General features: G+C 43.4%; 1 protein-coding gene and 1 long non-coding RNA gene across 10 annotated transcripts in view; both read left to right on the top strand.

The window, feature by feature from the left end:
* Positions 1–20,307, top strand: part of LOC146766652 (uncharacterized) — a 30,584-nt gene extending 10,277 nt beyond the window's left edge. The window contains exons 3-5 of one of the 9 annotated variants that reach the window (XR_014957397.1): positions 92–226; positions 850–4,008; positions 7,275–20,307. This is a non-coding gene — a long non-coding RNA (uncharacterized LOC146766652). Of the gene's footprint in view, positions 1–91 lie in introns of all 9 variants that reach the window. The other 8 variants (XR_014957400.1, XR_014957399.1, XR_014957394.1 and 5 more) reach the window with 8 other exon arrangements.
* The window catches only part of OSTN (osteocrin), an 81,566-nt gene that overhangs the window by 20,707 nt on the left and 37,271 nt on the right, over positions 1–23,588 (top strand). The window lies entirely within an intron of this gene.

The following is a 23,588-nucleotide window of genomic DNA, read 5'->3' as shown; positions in this document are numbered from 1 at the left end:
CCACTGCTGTAAAGTGCAGTGAGAGCTTCCAGCAGGAGGTGTTTTTATTATCTTTATCACAAACATACCAGGTACTGTGTTGGCATCACAGGTGCTGCTGCTCCAAAGGCCTGGAGCCCTTCATGGACAGGACACAAAAATTGTCCTCAGGCTGTCATCACCTTCATCACCTGCCTTCCAGTTCAACCTGATTTCCTGGTATTTGTATGGGAAGGAAAGGGCTGGGGTAAGTGATACACAAGTTAGCTGAGATCATGTCTGGGGAAGGCACATGCTGAATGAAGATCACCAGATGTGTGACCCAGATGGATGAGCTAAAATTCTGCAAATGAAACCATGTACGTGGGAGCTGTATAGGTTGTAGGAAAAGGAAAACTGAGGGGATGGGGTGAGGGGAAGGAAGTGCTTTCTTGACTTTCCTTCTTTTGCTGAATGGTAGGAGGTTAGCAAGCAACTTTTGCTGTGGTTGTTTATGTCCTGATCAGCTATGTAGGGCACTTTATATCTTACCCCGCAGTTGCATTTTAGGATTTCTGCTTTGGATAGAAATACTTCTGGTTTGCATACCAGTGAAGAAGGCTAAAACAGAGAGAAGGCACACAAAGAGGAACAGTGGTAATTTTGTTGCAATGCTGGGATATAATTCTGGACAGCCAATCCAGTAAAAACAAATTAAATTGTCCCAGAATCTGTGCATGAAGAGCAAGTGGAAAATAAAAGTTTTAAACAGTTTAAGTCCAATGTTCCAGTCAAATTATTCTTAGCAAAGTGTTCAAGTTATTTATTAAGAATGTGTTTTGTGAGGAAATAACTCCTCTGTTTTGTCCTGGTCTATCTGTTCTTTCCCAGCATACTTGGCTTTTGCCAGATAATTTGGACAAGCACAGATGTAGTGTGCTTCTACTTTGTTAATGTAAGGTGATCCTCATTTGATGTTTGTGGCATATCCAGATGATGGAGTATTTTCCTCCTTTCTCAAAGGAGTGGCTGAAGTGCTGTGAAACTGCTGGTAAGTCTCTCAAAAGAGAAGTTTAATTTGGGTGAGGAATACGACAAAGTCTCCAGACAAGACCATGGGTTCCAAGTGTTTTGCATACTGTGTGCTGCTAGTGGATCAAGTCCTGAAAAGTTGCTGGGGGTGGAGGAAGGATGTTCATGCTGTGCCATGCAGTCTGTGTATGTCATGCCATGTGTATCTGAGCTTTGCCTTCCAGTTAGGCTTCCCCTTCCTGCTCTCTTAGCAAAATTGTGAAAACCCACCTGGTGTTTAGGTATCTTGCTGGCTCAGGTTACTAAAGATAAAACCAGTGTGTAGGACAAGGTTTCTGTTATCCAAAATGTGGATCTATTTTGCTTCAGGGACTGCAGGAGATGACTCATGAGGAAAAGATGAAAGAGTTCAGAAAGGAGATGGCACCAAACTGATTACAAAGTGGCCACTGAGAGTCTTTTGCAAGAATTGCAGGAAATGGGAATCTTCAGGCTATCCATCTATGCTATTTTGTGTCTTGTTCTGAGAGCATGAAGGCTGTATGTTTCCCTTCAGTCCCTGGCAAGGTAGCTCATGTTGATGAGATTCTATGGAGGAGCTCATCTTCAGCCCCAGTTTGTCCCAAACAATTATGTGATTGTTCCTTATTAGGATCTATAAAGTCCTTTTCCTGCTTTAGGCATTCCCCTCAGACCTCTGCTGCTGACAATGCCTCAAGATTATTACATAAAAGGCTTTGCTCTCAGCTCTTCTCCATGGTGAGGGCCTGTGAGATCCAAAATACTCTTGCAGCTCTCCCTTCTGTGTGCAGCTGGTATGGAGTGCTGCCTCTCTGCCAGCTGGAGCAGATCAACATCTTTTGCCCCACACCTTATATCTTTTCCAAAGGAGGGGTCTTGGTGCTTTGTGCTGGCACATCAGCTGGGGATTGAGTTCAAGGGAGTATTGCACATCTGCGTGGTGGGCAGCAGCCTCAAGAACCAGCAGCTGCAGCACTTCTGTGCAGAACTCCAGATATACTTGCATGATAATCTTCTCTGTGTCAGGCACCCAGAGGATTTACTTTGATGTAGGCAGGGTGGGTAGGAAGATAACACAGTCTTTGTGAGTGATAGATATGATGCACATTTGTGTAGCTTGAATTTCAGCATCTCAGCAGTTTGTCTGAAAATAGGCAGAAGGAGCAGAGGAGGCTGCAGCATAGGAAGGAAAAGATACAGAACAGAATTTCAGGCTGCAAGATAGCTGGATCCAAACTGTGCTTTTTCTTTCCCTTTTCTTTCTTTAGAATAGGAAATGAATCCCATATTCCAAACTGTATTCCTCATATAAACCAGGAATAGCAGTTAAAGCTGAAAGACTGCAAACAGAAGCAGACCTGGCCTTCAAAGTTCAATGGGAATTTGGGCTAGTGAGTGCAGGCTGTTAAAGGCAGGATTCCTGGTATCTCAAATTGCTGCTCACTGTTGCATTTGTTCTCAGTTTCAGGGACTGATGCAGCAATGCAGCCTGGGTTTGCAGTTTCTAGATCAAGGCATTTGCAGACCCCAGCAAGCCAGAATGGAGGATATGAAAGGAGAACAGGGAAAATTGAGAATGAAAAATAAATCACATAGTCCAACTGGCAAATATTCCCAGGCCACAATTGCCTTTGGCACCCCTCCACCCCCCAAGGTTTCCAATAGTTCTCGAGCCTCCACCACGAAAAAATCAATGGTTTAAAAATCCAATAATTAAAGAAAATCTGATGTCATTTGGGAGTTTGGGAGTATTTGGACCTTACTGTTCTGTGAGCTTGTTTGCAGATGTACACCCTGCTTTGCTGAAGCCTGGGCTGTGCAATGACTGAAAGCTTCTGCCCTGGGGGAAGAGAGAGGATGTTCCTACTTGTTCTCACTCTGAGGGTCCAGGAACTGTGAGGATGATATGGCACTTTTTGTGGAAGAACTTTTAAGGTGACATGTCCCCCCCTTTGCTTTGTGCCAGGCCCACCCTGGTGACCTACAGTGCCCTGGTTCCTTTGCAGGGGTGAATAAAATGTGAACTGTGCTCATGACATGGTGACACAATCAGCTTCATCCAGGTGAAGTTGCTCCTGGTTCCTTCAAATGTGTACAGGAGCAGAAAGGTGATGGGGAGAGTTCTGTTTGTACATAACTTGTGGAGCAGCCCCAGGCAATGTGCTGACCTGGAGCCTCACCTGTGGAAGCAGAAGACAGAAGGAACTGTTCAAGAGGATCATTCATCTGCTCTACCCAAGACAGTCTCAGCTGCAGTAGGGATCCATTCCCCTTCCTGTCCTGCTGGCACTCCTTACAGAGCAGTTTTACCCCAGACATTTTTTTCTTTTTTTTTTTTTATTTTACTGCAGAATGGCTGGGGCAAGCAGTTACCCTGGAATTGTCCTCACTTTGGGGTTCCAAAGTGATGGATGTGTTCACCAGAGTTTTCATTGGGAAGGTGTAGAGCCTTTTGCAGCTAATCCCTGACTGACCCATCAGTGTTCCTGCACTGACACTCCAGAGTCCCTGGAGAAGAGGTGAGCTGTGTAACCTGGGAGTGTTCTAAGAAGATGAATGTGTGGATGGCTCCTGCAGGCTGCAGTTGAACTGTGATCAAACTCTTACCCATATCCAGTGGTGGGGATTTTGTTTTTCAGTATAACTACACTGTTTCAACTGATGTAACTGAGCTGGTTTTGGCTAAAATATTTTTAATTTTCTTCCTGTAGCTGATGTGGGGCTGTGTTTTGGATCTGTGCTGGGAAGTTTTGAGAATTCCCAGGATGTTTTAGAACCTGGTGCTGAGCAGCACTTACACATAGCCAAGGCTTTTTCTGTCTCACCTTATCCCAGCAGTGATGGGACTGGGGAGCATGGAAAGCTGGAAGGGGACACAGCTGGGACAGGTGACCCCAGCTGGCCCAAAGGATATTCCAGACCATCTGATATGCTCAGCCAGAAGCTAGAGAGAAGGTCAGGCTGCTCAGGAGCTGGCTGGGCATCTGTCAATTGATGGTAAGCAATTGTTTTCACTTGCATCACTTGTCCTTTCTGAGGATTATTTCTCTCATTTTTTTAATTTCCTTTTCATTAAAATTTATTATTGTTATCCTACTTCAATTATAAAATTGATCTTAGCTCACTGATTTTTTTTACTTATAACATTGAAAATTTCTTTTCCCCGCACTGGGGTCAGGGAGTGAGTGACTTTTGTGCTTTGTTCCTGGCTGGGTTAAACCATGACAGTAATGAGTAAAGTGAACACACAGTAACAGCTGGGCTCAGAATGAAGATTAAATAAAAATTAAAAAACCTGCATGTGCTTTAAACAGTGTAAAGGATTTTCCTTCAGGATTGTGGGTCTAAAGGTTAGAAAATCCTGTTTGCACTGTTGTGGACTATTGCATAATTTCAGACTGGTGTCCTGTATGTTGAACTCTTTCTGCTGGCCAGAAGCAGTTAGGTTCTTTACTTTCTCTCTGCATTAAGTCCCAGAGGTGGTATTTTATTAATGAGTAAACTGCAACTCAAGTCCAATTTATGACAGAATACCTGATGTAGAGGGTGCTGAAAGAAAACCAAAGAAGTGAGCCTTCAAGAAACTTCAGTATAAAATATTGCATCTCTGCAGATTGGTCTGCAGATTTATGTACAGTGATGCCAGACTGCACTCACATACACTGGCTGCTCATCAGGGATGGATGCTTTTGGTACCCAACATGCAATTTTAAAAATTTTTAAGTCCCTAAAAAGTTGTTAAAATAACCTCACTAATTACAAAGGAATTGTACAAAGAGCAATTAAAAATGTCAGTTAGATATTTGCTACATCAAATGCCAAGCCACATCGTTTTGTTTAATGAAATCAGTTTCCAGTAGAGTTCATAACATCACCAATGACCTCAGCAGTGCACCTGACAGCTTGCCTGCCATCTCAAGCTGTAAATCTGGGTGACTAATGGTATATCGAAGAAGAAAAGGTCAATAAATGCAGAAATGTGGAGAATCTAATCTTTCCCTGGCACTTGTTATTCCTCCCTTCTCACTCTCCGTTCATTCTATTATCTGTCACATTAAACTAGTCATGCTTGGCTGGAGCCTGATCAGGACAAGTTCCTGATAAAGCTGCATTTGTTCTTGCCACACACCATCATCTAGATGGACAAAGGCAATACATGACTGCAGCCCTGGAAACCTCTCTTCTAGAAATGCAGCTTAAGAAGGAGTCATAAATGTATGTAAATAAATTAAATCTGAGGAAGAGAAGGGAGAGATTGCAGAAGTCACTCATCTCTTCATGCACAATTAAAAATGTTTTCATGAGCTTGGTTTTGCTCTGACTAAAACTGCTACTGTTGAGAACAGAAATGTCTTAGGCTTCTGAACAGCAGAGCTGGTAGTCTTTCTGTCTGCCAGCACATTTTTTCCCTGCTTTGCCCGGTCCAGAAAGAAATGACTCAGTCAAAAGGACTTCCTTCCTCTCCCCTGGGTGATTATTCCACAGCCTATTAGGTTTCCCCATTAGGAAATATTTCCAGCATCGTTTTCCCTGCACTTACTTTTAAAGCATCCTCCTATGACTACAAATTATCCTAAACAGTGCCCTTCCATCATTAGTGTTTCCATTTCTCCTGTGCTTCTCTGTGGTTATCACATGTCCTGTAGCATTTCAGTGGTGTTTGGTGTTTGTTTCACTAGTTGGGCTGCAGAAGTTTAATTTATTTAACCTTTCCCTGTATGCCAAGCACAGGACTGGCACCAGGACATTTCTACACCGTTAAACAGGGGAGGTGCCTGCTCAATATTATGACTTTCTTCTGGTGCTTTCATAGTAGAGGTTGTGCTAGAGAACAAGGGCAGCTTCTGTTCTAAACTACGTGGAAAAGAAGAATTCTGCTGAAGAAGAATTACTTAGAAACAAGCTATATATAAAAGTATATTAATTTACCATCCAGCCATGATTTAAGTCCACAGGGGAAGCAGTTACATTTAATTGGCATTGGCCTCTCAAACTAAGACATTGCATGTATATGTGCACCCAAGAAATTCCTACCAAATGGAGGAACAATATTAGGTTTACTAGGATTCTGAATTTTTACTGCAGAGGATATCTCTAGAACACTAGAGTCTTTTAGTCTGTGGGAAACATGCCAAATGCCACCACACTGTGTCTGGATGCATAATATGTGTCTGTATATTTGAATTTCTTTACATTTTAAGATTTTCTCTGAATTTCTTTAGCTCACTTCATGAGCAGTTATATAATTGCTGTATTTTGTATTTCCCTAAATTGTTGATATTGCTATCTACTTGAACTCTAAGTATTTTTTTAATTACAAGTAGGGCAGATAGCTCTCTCTTATTTAACTTGTAAACATTTAGCATTTCCCTTCCTTTTGAATTTAGTAAACTTTTAGTCTTTGTGTTTGAAATTTTCTGTACCAACTCTGTCTATTGAACAAAATATGGGGCGTGTGTGAATGTAATTGATCATTTCAGTGATTTATTTTTTACGTTTTTCTGATAACAAGGCAACAGGAAAATGTGATATAAAAGTGCAAGAACAGTCATACCAGGTCAGCCCAGGCGTCTCTCAGGATACTCACTCTGACAGTGCCAATCCTGCAAGCATATTTGTCACTTCCTTCAAATATTCTCCTAGCCTCTAACAATTTGTGGCTGAGGGATTTTAGAACCAGACACAATATTTTGTGCTTAATAATCCTTGAGGGATTTTCCTTTGGTGACTTTATTTTTGAATCTGTGCAAGCTTTTGGCATCTAGAACGAGGAGCTCCACTGTTAAAATACACTCTGGTTAAAAAGAGGTCCTTTCTGGTTTTTGAGCATATTTCCTGTCATTTTCAATCCAAGATCCCAAACTGTTACATTGGAACCAAGCATTTTGAGAGGCAGCCCTGCCAAACCCCCTCTTGGTCCTCATTTTGCATCAGGAACAGTCAGCTCAAAGCCCTTTGCTATGCAGACATAGTAGAAGTATTTAGGATTGTTTCTTCCTGTGTGCATCACTTCACATTTGTTGACAATGTCATCTGTCCATTTTCTGGGGCAGACAAACAATCTTGACACCTTCACTTAAAGTTTTCCATAGTCATTTCTTAATACTTTGGAAACCTAATTATTGGTAGTAAACTCTCTTCTGTTTTCTGTCGTTTCTAGAAGTTTGTTTTTCTCAAGATAAAAATACTAAGAGTGTTGGTTTGTTTTTTTTTTTTTTTTTTTTTTGGTTTTTTTGGGGTTTTTTTGGGTTTTTTTTGAGCAGATTTAGCCACTTCATATGATAAAAAAGAGGAAGGTGGGAGTCAGGACTGTCAGGAATATGCATATTGCTATGCCCATGAGCATCCCAAAATTTCATGAGTCATGCACAGGGGAATGCTGCAGATTATTGACCGCAATGATTAAGGATTTTCTGTTTCAATGAAAGGTAAGTACCTTTTATTTATGTAACTTTAAAGAGCTGACTTGACATACCAAAGACCAATAGATTTTGGTTAAAAAATTAAATAGCAGACCCAGAGCTAGCTGAAACTGGGAGTGAAACTTGCTTAGAAATCAACAGGATGTTGTATCAAATGTAAAAATAATGTTCCTGGGTTAAGAATGAATAGGAACTAGTCCAGGAAAAAGTTAAATGAACCTTCAACTGTACATGCTTGAGTAAATATTTTCAGTGTGGACACATATTTTGAAATTGAAAACCATACCTAAAGCATTTGCTAGACTCTTTGAGGAGTTATATATCTGTCTGAAAATACTGTATTTATGTGAATTGTTTGAAATGTAAAAACAATTGAAAATAACTTCTTTATAAGGGGGCTTCTGACTGATCATTAGTTATTTGTTTGTTTTTCATGTATCTCTCCCAGATTCCCTGTGAGCTGCAAACTTTGAGAGTCTTCTCAGGGGCCTGGTTTGGTCCCAGTAGAAGTTAAAAAGTGGAAAAGTTCATCAAAACAGTATCAACAGGATTTTACTTTTTTTTTCCTTCAGAACAAAGTTTCTTAATTTTCTCCATTCCTTCCCCCTCTTCCTCTCCAGGAGATCCATTCCACACAGACCATGGAATTTTGGCCTCTCATTTACATGTGGAAGAAAAGCAAATTTCAGAATGCTGGAACTTCCCACAGATCAGAAATTCCCTTTTCCAAACAGTTCTTCACAAAAGTGTCCTGGTGGCTTCTGTGGCACTCGGCTTCCCTGTGCAGGATGGTCAGGCAGATGCAGGAGTGCCTGAAGGGGGAGAAGGAATTGTGAGCAAACAAACCCAGCCCCTGCATGGGGAGCACCCCCTGCCCTTGCAGTGAGCCTGGGGCTCCCAGCTCTGTGGAATCTGTCCAGAGCAGCTCCGTGGCTGGCTCAGTTCAGCCTCCCCAGCTCCAAAGGAAGCCCAAGTCTTTGTTGGATGGGATGCTCAGAAGTTCTGAGCAGGGCAGCTGGCACCTCTTAGCAGCTTTCACAGGGACCTTTCAATCCTGGCCTGCCAATAAGGGAATTCTGAAGTGTCCCAGAAGGCATTCCTGTTACCTTGATTCTTAAGATTTTCTAAAGCCTTTTGAGTTTATATTCTGTTGAAGAACTTTCCCACACAATTTCTATAAACAACATATTATTTACATTCTTTTATGGGGGTAGAAAAACTTAATGTACTAGTGGTTTGTCCAATGTCTTTAGAGAGGTAGCCCATTCACTCTCCAATCCAATGTCACCTTTGAAAAAGTATAAAAGTCAGTCAGAGAATAAGCCTTCTTTTTTACCTTGCAAATGACAAGTAGCTCGTGTTGTGCTTTCACGTGTCCTATAACACATTCCTCCTTCTTCTCGTGATAGTCCTTCCCCAGCAGAAAAGAAATAACAACAGAAGCAGGAGATTTCAATACTTAGTAGAAAAGGAATTAAACTAGTTCTAATGTCTCCCTTTACATTGTCCCTGCTGCTTATATGTTGCTGTCCAGTGTATTATTTCTGCTGTCCACTCTGCAGACTCCTCTGTTAAATTACTTGTGGGAATATAACAAAGTAAAATTTCACTGAAATGCAGTAGAAACAGAGGTAAGGGGAAACAGGAAGCTCATTTTATGTATAAAAAGGTAGAATTTAAATAATCTAAGAAATATGTCTGGTGGCCAGGCAGGGGCAGGGCATAGGAGGGAGGTCATGAAGGAGTTCTGCTCCTCTGCTGCCACCTCCTTTTCACACCAATTGTGGCTCTGCATGTGCAGTATTTGAGTGTAGGTGGGACACTGCTCCTCATTCTCCAAAGTACATCTCCTGTACTCATTTCCACGAGTAGGAGAACATATAAAATGCTGCAATTTCACTGTTTCTGATTTGTTTGTTTTCCATAGAAGAGGGCAGTTGAAATTCACACTTATATAGATGACAAAGGCACCAAAGCAAATTTTAAAGCACTTTCTTTCTCAAGTGAAAATTATTGGCCTTTTCTGTGCTGGAAAATAATAATTAAAGGAGGTTCAGCTGGTCTGATTTGTTCATAGTACCATTAGTCTATGACAAAGTCCCTCACAAAATGTTCTTACAGAAGTTGAGCAGTGAGGAAGGAATGATGAAATACTGATTAATGAAGAAAAATAGAAATAAAATTATTTCCAGTCTATCTTAAGGAACAACAGCAGATACCTTAAGGCTCCCTGGATTTTCTATTATGTTCACTTAAGGAACATAAATATTTTGATCTTCATGAGCATCTTTGTGAAATACTTACCTGCAGCAGTTGAAGGATTTTTCAGTTCTAGAAGGGAAAAGGAAATCAATCCTCTACAGCAGCAACTTCATGAGCATTTAGCCTAACTTGAAAAATGTTCAGGGAGCAGAGATAAAGACAAAACCAAGGAAATTAGTCAGACTCCCAGAGAGAAGATGTGAGGGATGGTGGGATGAAGGTATGTGCCTTTCAGAGCCTTGAAGTGAGGACCAGAAGAGATTCTTTGGACTTGCCTTTCAGATCACTGCCTGGCACTGCAAACACTGACTCTGACACCCCACAACCTGCAGGCTGCACTTTCAACAGAACTGCCTCAGAGCTGCCCCTGACAGGGGATGTTGGAAAGGGAAACAGAAAATGGTTGTTTCCATCTATTCCAGTGCAGATTATCTGTGGAAAATACCACTGCTGTAAGGCAGGAGCTGCTTTATATGGCTCAGTTCAGGCTTCAGTCTTCTTTTATCCAGGGCTAACGCCTTGAATTTCACAAATTTTTGTTTTTCTAATTGACACCAGTACAAAGAGAAGAAAATCAACTGATAAAAATCTCTTCCAGTAAGTGATCCTGGAGCTGTCTTTGCCATTAAAGTCTCTCTTCACAGCAGGGTCTTAAGCAAATTCCAGGCAGGCATTCTGTCAATTCAGAAACAGGCACAAGAAGTGCCTTCCTGAACCACTGCCTTAAAATAACTCCACCAATGGACATTTATGCAGTGATATTTTGGAAATGTGTATCACCTGATTAGAAAATTCAACTGTGAATAATACCAGGCACTCTGCTGAGGTTCCTGGGATGTCAGCCCAGGATCTCAGCAGCCTTCTCATCTCAGCATAGCTCAGAGAGGCGGTTTTTAAACTAAAATCTTTGTGTAAAATAATAGACATTGTGACATGGGAAGCCTCATAAATTGAAAAATGTCAGTTGGTTTCGCAGAGGTTGCTTACTAATTTTCACCTCATAAAGATTTCAGAAGGGATTCTGGCACTTTGTTAAACTGCTGCAGTGAAGTCTTCCATGTTTATTTATACACACCTAGCAAAGTCCCTGAAGTAGCCCAAGGCTCTGGTTTCATCAGCACACAGCTGGTGACTTCTCTTGTCTTTGTGCTGGATTAATGTTCTCAAATGTGAGCAAAGTGTGTGCATTAAATTCAGATGTTTGTTCCCAGAGGAGATGTGAGCACCCAGCTCACCCCTCCAGTCCAGGTGCTCCTGTGCAAAGACAAGAGCCCTGTCTTGCCCTCCTTTGTGTATCCTTGCTTTTGCAGCTGCAGCCAAATCTGTTTTCTATCTGGAGCTATTGCCTTGATTTCAGCCTCTGTCCCCTGAGCATCTTCCCTGTCACCCTCAGCACACGTGGCTCTAGCACTCTGTCCAGGCACTTACAGGGCAGGATCCCAGCCTAACAGAGGCTGGCTCATCTCCAGCCAAGTTTATTGTCCAAAATCTCAGCTGTTGGCAAGTTTAGTTGATTTAAAGTCATTGTGAAAAACTCTGCAGCTCAGTGCAGTGAATTGTTTCCCCTTTCAGGATATGTGCCCCATGGAAAGCTGCTTCAGCTGGTGGAGTGGTGTTTTCTCTGTTTTCAGCTGGTCTCGGAGGCTTCCAGTCCCCCTGAGCCACATTTTCCTTTCAGTTACACCAGAATGCTATTGAGGACAGAGGAGCTGTAACACCAAAATAATATTGTGACATACAAGAAACCTTACACTTCTTTTGCTAGTTTATTCTTCATCCTGTGCTTGTGTCCTTGTGTGTCCCTCACCGTGTCCAGCAGGATCTCCTCAGTGTTCCTGCCCCAAGCCTCCCCTGGCAGTGATCCCCCGAGCCTGACAAGGGTCTGCTCTGCAGTCACCCACAGAGGCACTCGGGGTACCCCTCCTGAGCACCCCAAATGTGTTTTTAAGGTAATTTCAGTGGTTAAGCTTGCCCCCAGTGCAAGTCAGCAGGAGCCAGCGAAGTGAGCAGCTTGGGGCCAGTGGCAGGGAGAGAAGTGTCAGGGTTAAGCTGCAGTGCAGAAGGTTTGCATGGGTGTTGAGGGCTGAGCTCCTGGCAGACTGAGCTGGGGTAGCTTAACTGTCTGGACATCATCTCCTGTGTGTTTTCAGCTTCACTGTTTTTGTTGAGCCATATACCTCCCTCATCTGGAATATCTCCATTGATTTTCGTGAATTTCTCAGGATTTTTATCCCCTCTAAAGAACATTTAGTTCATTGCTTGTAGCACTGACACTGCCTCAACCCTGCAACAGCCGTGGCAGGTGGGCCAAAGGCAAAGCTGGGGTAGGCAAGAATATCCTCCACTGGAAATGCTGGGGGCAGATTTTGCAATCCTCTTTGTGCAAATTTGACCCAATCAGTGTGTAAGATGGCCAGAAAAAGTTTCTAAACAAAGCTTGTCTGAAGTGGGTGTGCAAAATGAGTGGTACTTCCATTTCACTGGGGCCAAGGGGAAGTATAATGCAGAGATGTGTGTGGGCATTTAGCTGCATGAAGAACAAGGGAAAATAAAGCCCTGTACAGAATTATGCTATTGGTGGATCTATCTGCTGGTATTTTGGTGAATTATTGCTGCTATTACAGCCATCTGGAGCATGTAAAAGGGATGAAACTTGTCATTAAAAAAAAAAAAAAGCATTTAGGACAATTTTCTTATTTGGCAGCTCTTTGGAGGGCAGTAACCAAAGCAGTTCTTGTCTTCCACTGTGGGAGGGGAAGGGGCAAGTGACCTGCAGTGAGTCTGCTGGGGACTCCTGGAGGTGCAGTGCTGCTTCCACTCCTGGGCTCTCCAGAAAGCTGCAGTGCCTGCCTGGGTGCCAGTGCTCAGTGGTACATCAGCCCTGCCAGCCCTGAAATCCATCTCTGCCACTCAGATTTGATGCTCACCCTTCTGCTGTGCTGAGGACTGTGTGTGGCAGGTAAGGAACATTGCTTCTTTCCCCTGCCTCCAGAGTAGGTGTGACCTTTGCTGCCCTGCTGGAAGGGGATGTGTTAATGGCCCTGTGTGGAGAAGGATGATTTTTCCTGGCAGCACTTTTAGGTTTGCTTCCAGAATATGTACAGTTATCATTTATGAGCTTTTAAATTCTCTCTTTTACTCAGAAGAGGTCAGTGCATAGAAAGAGAATTTGGATTATTAGGCTGCTGGCACTGACCTGCATTTTCCACTGTGTGTACTTGGAATACAGTTTGGTGCCTCTCCTCATTTGTTTCCTTTTTCTCTTCCCCCTTTTCTACTCCCACTTCAATAAGATGTTGAATTCCTCTTTAAATGATAAATATTTAAAAATTCTAACTGATCCATTAAATAATTTCTTTAATTTCTCTGGGAATCTTTAAGCTTGCACATTTGATCTCTTCAAATGTGAAGAGCCCAGTGAAATGATAAATGATTGAGACTTCAGTGCTTCAGTCCTCAGTGTGCTTAGAAGACATCAAATTTGTGTCCTTGCTACTGGAACGAGCTTTCAAAATGTGGGATCTAATCCTGTAAGGTGCCATAGCTGTCAGCCTGAGCTGTTCACTGCAGATGGGGAAGCTGCTGATGGGTCCCTGGGAAAAGAGAACTCTTGGCCCTGCAGTTTTGAACCACTGTTAATGTTGTTATAAAGGCCACCTTGGTCTGTGTGCTATTTCTGCTACTTGGAATCAATGTTTTTCAGAAAGTAGTTTTATTCTAGGTAGGAAAGTTATTTCTTGTGGTGAAGATAGTTGTAACTAGGGAGTCTCTGTGGTGCAATCCATCAGCATGTTCAGCTCATAACTGAAAAGCTGAGGTTTGAGCCCATGCATAGATGGGTTTCCCTTTCCTCTGCCCTTGTCAGGAAGGTTGGAATTAGATCACCTTTAAGGCCCAGCTCATCCTGGGCTGCAGGATTTTGTCTACACAAGGTTGTCTGTTGTAAAGTGGGCTCTGTGTTTCTGATGGCAGTACAGAGGAGAAAAGGAGCTGCCTCTGTAGCCCCAGAGTGATCTCAGGGCTCGGGACTGGGCAGACAGTGGATATACTGCCATATGAAATGGCCAGGGATGCCTATGATGGGATGATCATAAGTTGTGGTTCATAGGAGCCAGTCCTATTTCAGAACACACAACAGAAATAATACTGCTTCTGCTGCTGTTTTGCTCTAAAAGAGATATGAATGCAAAAAATAGAGTGATTTAGAAATAACTGTCTTCTCCCAGCTGGCTATCGTGGCAGCAAAAGCCCTACAACAGGGCCATTCTCTGAGCCAAGGTTATTTCTAAACCAGTTTTAGTTTGTGGAAAACAATTTCCAAAATTTTGAGTGGTTTGGGAATAAGAAAAGTAATTTTACAAATCATTGTCCGCTGCAGGAAAAGCAATTGTCATGGACATAAAAACACAATATGGGTGTTTTTGGTGCATCAAGTCATGTGACAAATCCGAGGGCTACCAAAGAACATAATTTCAACACTGTCAAACAGCTTCTGCTCTGCCTGCATGGTGATTATCCCCTCAATTCACACAGATCTTTGCACTCCTGTGGTGCTTTAAGAACAGCACTGTTACTCTCTAACATTTTGGTAAGGTGAGGAGCAGTGAATTCTCACAGCACCCACAGTCATCAGTCACTGCCAGCCCTGGGCTGAGCTTCTCCTCCCTGACCGTGGGGCTGCATGGCTCAGAGCTTTCTGACCCTGTGCTTCCCATGGCCCCAGGAAACCCCCTGGCAGTCTCTGGGTGATGTGCCTGGCTGCCCAGAGGCTCCAGAGCCTGGGCAGGCAGCAGGGGCAGAGAGAGGCTTCAGTTCATCAGCCCTGGCTGCTCTCAGGGTGCTGCTGGTCATACCGAGTTATTTGGCAGGAGATGGAGGGAGGGGGGAATCCCTTTGGTCCAAGGAGCTTCCAGGAAAAAAGAGATGGAAGAAGGGCAGAATTGAGGTGCTTTGGACAGTGTCTGTGTGTGATAAATGCCTTGAAGAAAAGGGGTCTGACTGGTCTCCATTCAGCCTGTGCAGCCAGGCTTTGGTCTTGTTTGTACTGGTGCCAGTCACAGTGCCACTGCTGGCCTCAGTGCAGTGACAGCATTCTCTGCTACCAAGGTACTGACTTGAGAGCAGTTATTCCACTTCTAACACCCTGAATAGAAGCCAGTCCCTTGTCCGGGCTGGGAAGAACCAGGGATAGCTGTTTTTTCTCCCTGTTGGTTGTTTTGGTCTACTGAGGGCTAAACTAAACTCTCCACAAATCAGGATGCTGATCAGGAGCAAATCAGGAGCACTCCCTGCTCCTGAGAGCATTGGAGCTCTCCAAGCATTCTGTATGAGCAGGACTGACACCAGTGGCACTGCTGTGTGCCCAGGAATGTCTGTGTGCAGACATGGCACCACCCAGGGCAGGGTTTGTGCCCCACAGGATGAGCAGAGGTGAGTTATCTGTGGCAGTGTGCCAGGTCTCTCACTCTTTCAGCAGCAGGCTTAGTAGCCTGCCTCACTTTTTCTTTTGTTTTGTTTAATGTGCTCCTTGTGTTATTTATCATGTACTTTTATTATCTGTTATTTTATCGCAGATTTTGCAAAAAAGTTCAGCTACTTCTGTGTTTACCTTGAGCAGATCTGATGTTCAAAGCTTCAATGCTCTCCCAATGCCATTTTTTTCTCAAAGACAACGAGGCTTTGCTGTGGCAAGTGTAGATGCTTCAGATCCCAGAAGGATCCTCTTATGATGCAACATCCCAGCTTGTGTTACAGGATTTAGTTCAGTACCCAGCTCCAGATCCTCTCTGGCTGGTCACTGCAGTTGTGTGCTTGGTGGCAACGTGCTTGATTTGGGGCTGTGAGACAGGGATTGGGGTGCTTAGTCAGCATTATCTGCTCCATCTCACTCCTCTGGCTGGTTAGTTCCGAATGCATTTTGGATACCTAGTAATTCCGAAACAAATTTCTAGAAGAACATCAGGAAAACCATCCCCAGTATATAAATGACTGTGTTAATGAGACTGAGCTCCTGTGGCTGAGATTGCAAATCATTTTCAGATGCTGTAAGCATCTTTTTTTTTGTGCTTTGTCTCTGTCCTCTCATGACCATTGCTTGGAGAGCTGTGTATACACTCAAAGGAACTGCTTTGTGGGGAGGGCTCAAATATCAAAGTGGAAAAAAAGCATTCAAACCTAAAAGCTGACCATAAAGCCCAGCACATCATTTTCAGGAGCAGAACATTATTGTTACTCTGCTGACAAACTTCTTTTGAGGGCAGCAGCACGGTCCAGCACCATTTCAGATTTGTCCCGAAGCTACACGTAACCAAAATAAATATATGGTTACATAAGAAACTATATTATATTCCTGCTCTGTGGTTCCAAGTGTAATTGTAAAGTAAGCACAAATGCAGTGTGTCTGCCTTTGTGGAGGTAGAGGACAAACTTTCCACACACAATGTGGAATTCACACCTGGGATCAATGAGGCAAGTAAGTGCAAGGGCGGTGGGTTTGTCCCCTCTTCTAAGGTCCTTGTGTAGGATGTGGAGGCCTCCTCTGGAGAAGACAAGGGACAGGTAGGGAGAGGCACCAGGCAGGCTCCAGAGAGCAGCCACGTTGCAGGGAGGGCAGTGTGTGGCTTTGGGACATCGCCCAGCTTGGTGTGAGTAACTGAGGCCCAGAGGATTACACAGCTCACATGAATCTCTGGTGATTTATGCAGCTGGTCAAGATGCCAGCAGCAGTGCCTGTAGTTCCAGGGACTTGCTGCTGCATGGCACGAGCCTGTTTCCTCTGTGTGTGACCAGAGGAAGAGTTATGCTGAGGGGCTGGGACACTTCTAGAGCTGGGCTTTGAAATTTGGCAGGGGATCATTGCGCTTCTTTGCTCCTGAAGGTGGTGTGAAAATATATGAATCATTGATTATTTTCACAGGGCTTGGACACTACAACTTTGAATGAGATAGAGAAACCCATGAAGGAACCCAGAGATCTTCATGAAAGACAAACCTTGGCCTGCAAAGAGGAAAGGTGTGACTGTGTGGCTGGCACAGTGCAGGTGGACAAGGAAACACAGCAAAAATAAGCAGGCCAGTATCAGGACCTTGAGTTTTCTGAAACTGTCAGGCTCTCAGTTTTAATCAAGCATGAGTTCCATGCAGAAGGAACTGGATAATGTTCACTGTCCTGCTGCTCAGGTGCCTTGGATTGTATTTGGTTTATGTTTTCTTTAGGTGCTTATGCACACATATACACTACACTGCAAGTCTAGAGACTGGGACAGAGAGGTCATGGAGAGCACTGGCAAAAAGTTGCTTTTGTTGACCCTTCTTTGAGGAGGGATGTTGGACTAATCAATCTCCAGAGGTCCCTGCCAAGCTCCACCATGTTGTGATTCTGTAACAGAACACAGCTCTCCTGAATCCCAGGGTAATATTGGTCTGTGCATATGCATGGTTACCTGCAGAATCCCTCCACATGCAGGCAAAACAGCACATCCAGCCAGCCTGTCAGAAGAAAATGTAAAGGATTGCTAAATTCCAACTAGACAAAATTTCCAGCTGGAAAAAAATAGGAAGGATGTATCTGGAGAAACCTGGCCATTTGCTATTCCTGCCTCCAGGATCTGATGTTAAGTCTCTGTACGGAGCAGTTTCTCCTTAAATACCCACCTAATCAAAGAGGGCCTTTGCACACCAGTAGATTCATCACTTGATTATGTGGCAGGTTATTATTCATCACTTACTATTCATCACTCTTTGTATTCCTCTCTTTAAAGCTCCCAAGCTATTCCAGACAAGGGAAAGTAATGTGTGTAGCTGTACAGAAGGGCTTGCTGCTTTTCTCATACCAGCACATCCTGACCATGTGGGCACAGTCAATGCACATTGCTTGTGAAAAAAAATAAGCTGTAACAAGAGTTTAGTTTGGCAGTTACTTTTACTGTCTTTTATTGTAGCTGTGTCTTATGGTTCAGTGTTTCACTCCTCTCTGCATGGCACAACTGCAAAATGCACGAAGGGAAAACGCTGCCAGTGGGGTGAGCTCGGAGGTGGAGAGGGAAGGAACAACGGAGGAGCCGGGAATCGGTGCTCAGTCCTTTGTAAGCCTACCTGGATCTATTCAAACCAGCCAACACCTCCCTCCTGCTGCCGGCAGGATCGCAGGGGCTGCGGGAGGGCTCGGCGGCCGCAGCCGCTCGGCCCACGCACGGTGCGGCCGCCTCCGGAGGGCGGCGAGAGACTGCGAGCGGTCTGCTGGAACGGACGGTCCTGAGACACCCCGAATAACCCGGCTGTTCCGGAGCTGCAGCTGTTCCGGAGCTGCAGCTGTTCCGGAGCTGCAGCTGTTCCGGAGCTGCAGCTGTTCAGGAGCTGCAGTTGTTCTGGAGATGCAGCTGTTCCGGAGCTGCAGCTGTTCCGGAGCTGCAGCTGTTCCGGAGCTGCAGCTGTTCGGGAACTGCAGCTGTTCGGGAGCTGCAGCTGTTTGGGAGCTGCAGAAAGGTGCAGTCTAGCAGAGTCAGGTCTCTGTCCAGCTGAAGTAATAGATGAGCTGAAGTGGACAAGTAATGGACCAGAACTTGGCTCAAGTGTTAGGACAAATTTACAAACTTGTGAGATGGTTAATTCTTAGAAATACCAGAGACCTTCATTTCTGTAATGAAGGTTTGCTATTTCTTTTGTTTGCTAGTTCCCTTGAAAGAACCAATCTATAAGCACATTTAGACTAGAGCAAAGCAGAGGGGAAAACAAATCAAATCAGCCAGCACAAATTGCTCTGAACTCCTGGGTTTACACTAACAGCATGCTCTGTTTGGATTCCAACACAGCATAGTCCTGCTCTGCAAGCCACCATCTCAGGGGTGGACTTACTAGGAATGAGGGGACAGAACCTTCCTTATTCATACCATTTGGTGCAGGAGCTATTTCCATGGAGAAACAGCTTCCCAGCCTCACCTTTCACATGACATCCTTTACTTGCAGGTAAAGGTTGGAAATGGGTGGTGAGATTTCCTGCAGCATCCTGTGATGCTGTGAGTGGTCCAGCATCTGTCCAGCTTCCACACCTCTGCATCTGACTTAAGAATATCTATCCTTCTTCTTTTTCCCCAGTCTGTTGTCATAATTTTGCTGCTTAGCTGCTTTCTTTACTTCTTCTGCACCTCTCATCCTGATGCTGATAAACAAAACTCCACCGTACTTCTCAGTTCTGCATGAAGATGATGAAAAGTTGTTAGAAATGAAATTTGAGATGAGGACAGCTTTAGGGCAGACACATTTTTTCTTCTTTGAGCGTATCTAAACTTGAGCTGCTGCTGCACATTTGGCGCTGGGCTGCATGGCCACGTTTGTGGCTGGCTCTGGAGCTGAAGTGTGTGCACACTTCGCTGGTCTGTGCTTTGTGTACTGTGGCACCAGGGTTCATGGGCCACAAAGAGTTTGTTTCAGTGGCAGGAGGCATCAGCACACGTGTCTTTGACAAGGCAGGCAGTGGGGAAACATCAACAGTCCTAGCACAGAAAGATGGGGCTGGTTCCCAGTTTGTTATCTTTATATTTAGCATTGACTCCAAGGAGCACAGTTACAGTCTACTCATTTTCATTTCTGTGTTGCCAGTTGAGTCAGGACCAGGTTGATGCTGGCCCAGAACTATTACTGTTTGGTTGGCACATTGAGACATGTGTTAGTTACCCCTTGTCCATCAGCTCATGGACCACTGTGTCTGTAGCACAAAAGGTCCTGTTGCTTTTCTTGGCCATCTTCACTCCTCACGTCCATCTTGGGCTGGGAGCCAATGGCATGGGCACCAGAGATCTTTTGTTTCCAAACACAAACTTCTGTATCTGAGCGTGCCTTGCCTTTCAAGCTGTCCTTTTTGGGACTTATTCTACCTATTGGACCTGTCAAGAAGCTGTCCTTTTTGGGACTTTTGTTTTTTTTTTGAGACCTTTTCATGGATTCATACATGTCATGACCCAGCACCTACCACAAGCACATAATTCCAGCGCAAAGGACTTTTAAAAAGTACATATATAGAAACTGCTCATAGGAAGCCAAACATTCCTAAAGTTACTGTCTTCGGTGCTATTTTCTACCTTCACTTTGTGGCTTTTGTTTCTCCAACTCTATCTAGCTGCAAGGATTCATCTTAAATGGAAGTGACACAGCAAAGCCTACTTTGATAGTTTGCAGATTTAAAAATAGCTGTCTTAACATAGGTTTTCCTTCCAAGGTAGAATGTACCTTCTATTGGAACATTCATGCATATTGTTAATACAGGGTTTCTTTTCCATAGACTGTCTTACAGTGAGTCATCTGCTCTCTGGCTCTCTGTATCTACATGCAAATAGGTTGGAATTAGCTTGGTTTCTGAAATTCTCTCTTTTGTGTTGACTAAAAATCTGGGGTGGCTATTTTTAAATGTTTCCCATTCTCCAGACAAGATATGAATGTAAATGCAACAAAAGTAATGTTGGATGTTCTCCCTGTACCAATAATGTAGCTGTAACATGCTGTGTTTTGCTTAATCTGATGGAATGCTATTCCTTTTTCAGACTGGTGTCAGAATTGGGCCAATTTTATCTGAAGAGTTTATTGTCTCAAGAAGTAAAAATAAATTGAAGTCACTGTAATTTGGATTATCTCATTTTTTTATCTCAGAGCTATATGAATCAGTATCAGCTGAGCACCCAGCTCATGAAAAACAGTTCTTTATTTTAAAGAATACCATTTTTAATTTGAAAATTAAAAAAAAGCATTTGGATTATTTCTTAGAATTTTGGGGCAAACCTTGCAAACCTGGAAAAATGTCCACTTTTACTAACTTCAGTCTGGTGTTGTTTTTCCATGTTAAACTCAGAACTGATGACACAATCAGTGTTCCTGATGACACACTCAGTGTTTAGTGAAAATATGTATAATATGTATAATCATAAGTAATCAGAATGCTTCAGGTCACAAGCTGTTACTCAATGCCAGATCAATCAGAAGTTCCTGAGGACGAGTCTTGCTTTGGCCACGATGCCTGCTGGGCCCTGCACTGCTCACACTGGTTTATGGAGTGATGTTGTGTGAGGAGCCAGTGGTTGCTGGAAAGGGTTGCACACCTTGAAGAGACTGGAAGATGAAGTTCCCGTGGGACAACTTAGTGATAGAACGAGGAGGCTCCTGTGGCTTAGATCACAGGGGTGTAAGAGCACTGCTGCGTGTTTTAGTGGGAGAAGGGAAGGACTAAAAGTGCAGAAATATCAAGCATTGTATTCATGTGCCATTCCCAAGCCTTTATAGACAAGGGCTGACAATCCCAAATATAGTTTCTACAGGCAAGGGTGCTGAAGAGCAAGATTGCTCAACACTTACACAAGTGAGCACCTGCTAACTCCTGCTCTCTGAATCAGAACTTGTCTACTTAAGGAAAACAGCCAGCTCAACTGATTTGCAAACCAGTGTTGAAAGATTTACGGAAATTCTTGTGGGACCATGAGGGCACTAGGGAGGTAAGTTTGTCTTTCTTTTGGTAACAAAAAGAGCTTCATGTCTTGTGTCCTTACCTCCTCAAATTTTCCATTATTTTTTTTGTCTTCATAGTTGAGAAAAATCACATTATATTTGTTATTCATTCCTTGTTAAGACAATAAAGAGTCCTTCCAAACTCTTGGTTGCCCTAACTTAATTATATTGTAAGTATAATTAAACCACAGTGTTGCTGAGGATATCTGTTCCTTACGTATTCTGCCAGCAGAGTAACCACCATATATCTTTTTCATTGTCTGGGAAGCTTCCTTGGCAGTCTTCACTAGAAGGTGTCAAAAAAGTGTTAATAAATCACAGTCAATTTAGAGCAGGAAATTAATGTTAACACTCTAACACATGATTCATTTTTATTAGTAGTATTTCTTTTTTAATTTTGTTTATTTCCTTACTTGTTTGGTTTGTTTGTTGGGGTTTCTTTTTCCCCAGAGAGAAAAAACCACTTGTACTGGTAGAATTCTTATGCTAAGGTCAGAAACAGCCCATGAAGTTGGCAAATTATCCAGGTCTGAATCTTTCACACCTCCTAGTCAGAGCTGATGATAGTTGTGTGTCTCAGCAGCCATTTCTGAAATATTTTAGATTTTATAGGAAGGATACAGTGATAAATTGTGAAATAGAAAATAACTTTTCTTAAAGGAAGAGCCTCAACCTCAGAGTAGCTCCAATAGGTAAAACAAAAGTGGCTGGAATTTTGCTATAGCATTGCTGATCGATGGCAAAGATAAAAGAAAATTTTGATGCCAGTTCTTAGACACCCTCTTGGAGCTAAAGGAGGTGGCACTATGGCTGCACTTCTGCTGTTTTTTTCTGCAGTCCTCCCCCCTCTCCCTCACTCTTGTGACATGCTGAGTTGTGGATGGCTGAGTCTCAGCTGTTCTCCAGACTTTTCTCTGTGCTGTAAAACACTGAAACACCTTCACTGCCAGCACTCAGCTCTCTGTCATCAGCTTACTCCCAGTGTCACAGCCCAGGTCTCCTACCAGCCACATCAACTCCAAGCAGGGTGGCAGAATGGAGTCCTGCAGAGATTCTGCTTGAAGACCTCAAGATAGAAGCTGTAAGAACTCCCAAGAGGAGTAAATGCCTGTGAGTGCAACCTTGTGCCCCTCCTGCCAACAGAAGAAAGAAGAAGAAACTCAGTACCTGGTACTGCAGTAGCTGGTCAGCAGCACCTTGTGGTCATATGTCACTAAGGTAGCCCAAAAACTGATAATACCTCATTGCTAGGCTGTCATGATATTTTTTTTTCCCCCTGAGATCCTGCTTGCTTGCTTTAGACACATTGGTCAAGTACTGCTGTGTCCTTGGACTCCCAGCAGCAAATCACCACCTAAATGCAGTGAAATGGACCTCAGCCCAGTTCTCTTTGTGCAGCAGCATTTTCAGCTGTGTTTCAGCAGTCTGGTGGTGTTTGGCTCTGCTCTTTTGATTCTCTTGCTCCACCCACAGAGCCCATTTGGACTTCTGCAGCTGCCATCACTGCTCTGTTACACCCTGCAGAGGAGAGTCCCAGCCTGCCTGACACTGGTGTGGCTGCTCCTCTGGGCAGCTTTTCGTGTGTTTGGGCAGGATTTCTGCAGATCTGCTCTAGACCACATTCCCATATTGGCCTGCACTGAGAGATGCTATAGAAACACAGAACACCTTGGGCTGGAAGGGACCTTAAATGTCACCTGTGGGCAGGGACACCTTCCCCTAGACCAGGCTGCTCAGAGCCCCATCCAGCCTGGCCTGGAACATGTCCAGATATGGGGCAAAAGTCCTTGCTTTGCCTCAGTATGACCAAACTCTTATTTTTCTCTAATCACTTAGATCAAGACAAATGAAATCATGATGTTTGCTTCCTGGCTGGCAATTTTTTCCCACATACTGCAGATTTCCTTTTACTGTCCATGGCTTGTAGGAACAGCTTTTGGCAAGTCAGAGTAAAAGGTACTTTCAAAGTACTGTGCCTTTCTATTTAGGGAATAAAATTACTGTGAATTAACTCTTAAGGAGCCTGCACTGGTCAGAATTTTAAACCCCAAAACAGGTCTAAAATGCTCAGCAAATCTATTAAAATCTGAGATTTTTAAAGAGGGGCAAAAAGGAAAATAGACTTATTCAAGGCAGGCAAACAGGGAAAGAAACAAGTCCTCTGGTATTGCCTAGGAAAGATAGATATCTTCATAGCTCATGCTTTACAATTCAATAACTTAACAGTTTAATAACAGAAATTGTGTCTGAAAGACTTAAGTTCTTGTCACTTGCTTTACAAAGCACAATCCTTTTCTAATGCTTAACTTACAGAGGTGTTTGGTCTGTTAAAAACACACTGATTTCTTTCTGAAGCTAATACAGTCCTTCTGGTGTCCCCAAGAAACAAAGTTTGAAAAAAAAC

This window comes from Lonchura striata, chromosome 9 (genome assembly GCF_050655825.1).
Source record: "Lonchura striata isolate lonStrDom1 chromosome 9, ASM5065582v1, whole genome shotgun sequence".
Lineage (NCBI taxonomy): Eukaryota > Metazoa > Chordata > Aves > Passeriformes > Estrildidae > Lonchura > Lonchura striata.
This window is presented reverse-complemented; position numbering and strand designations above follow the sequence as displayed.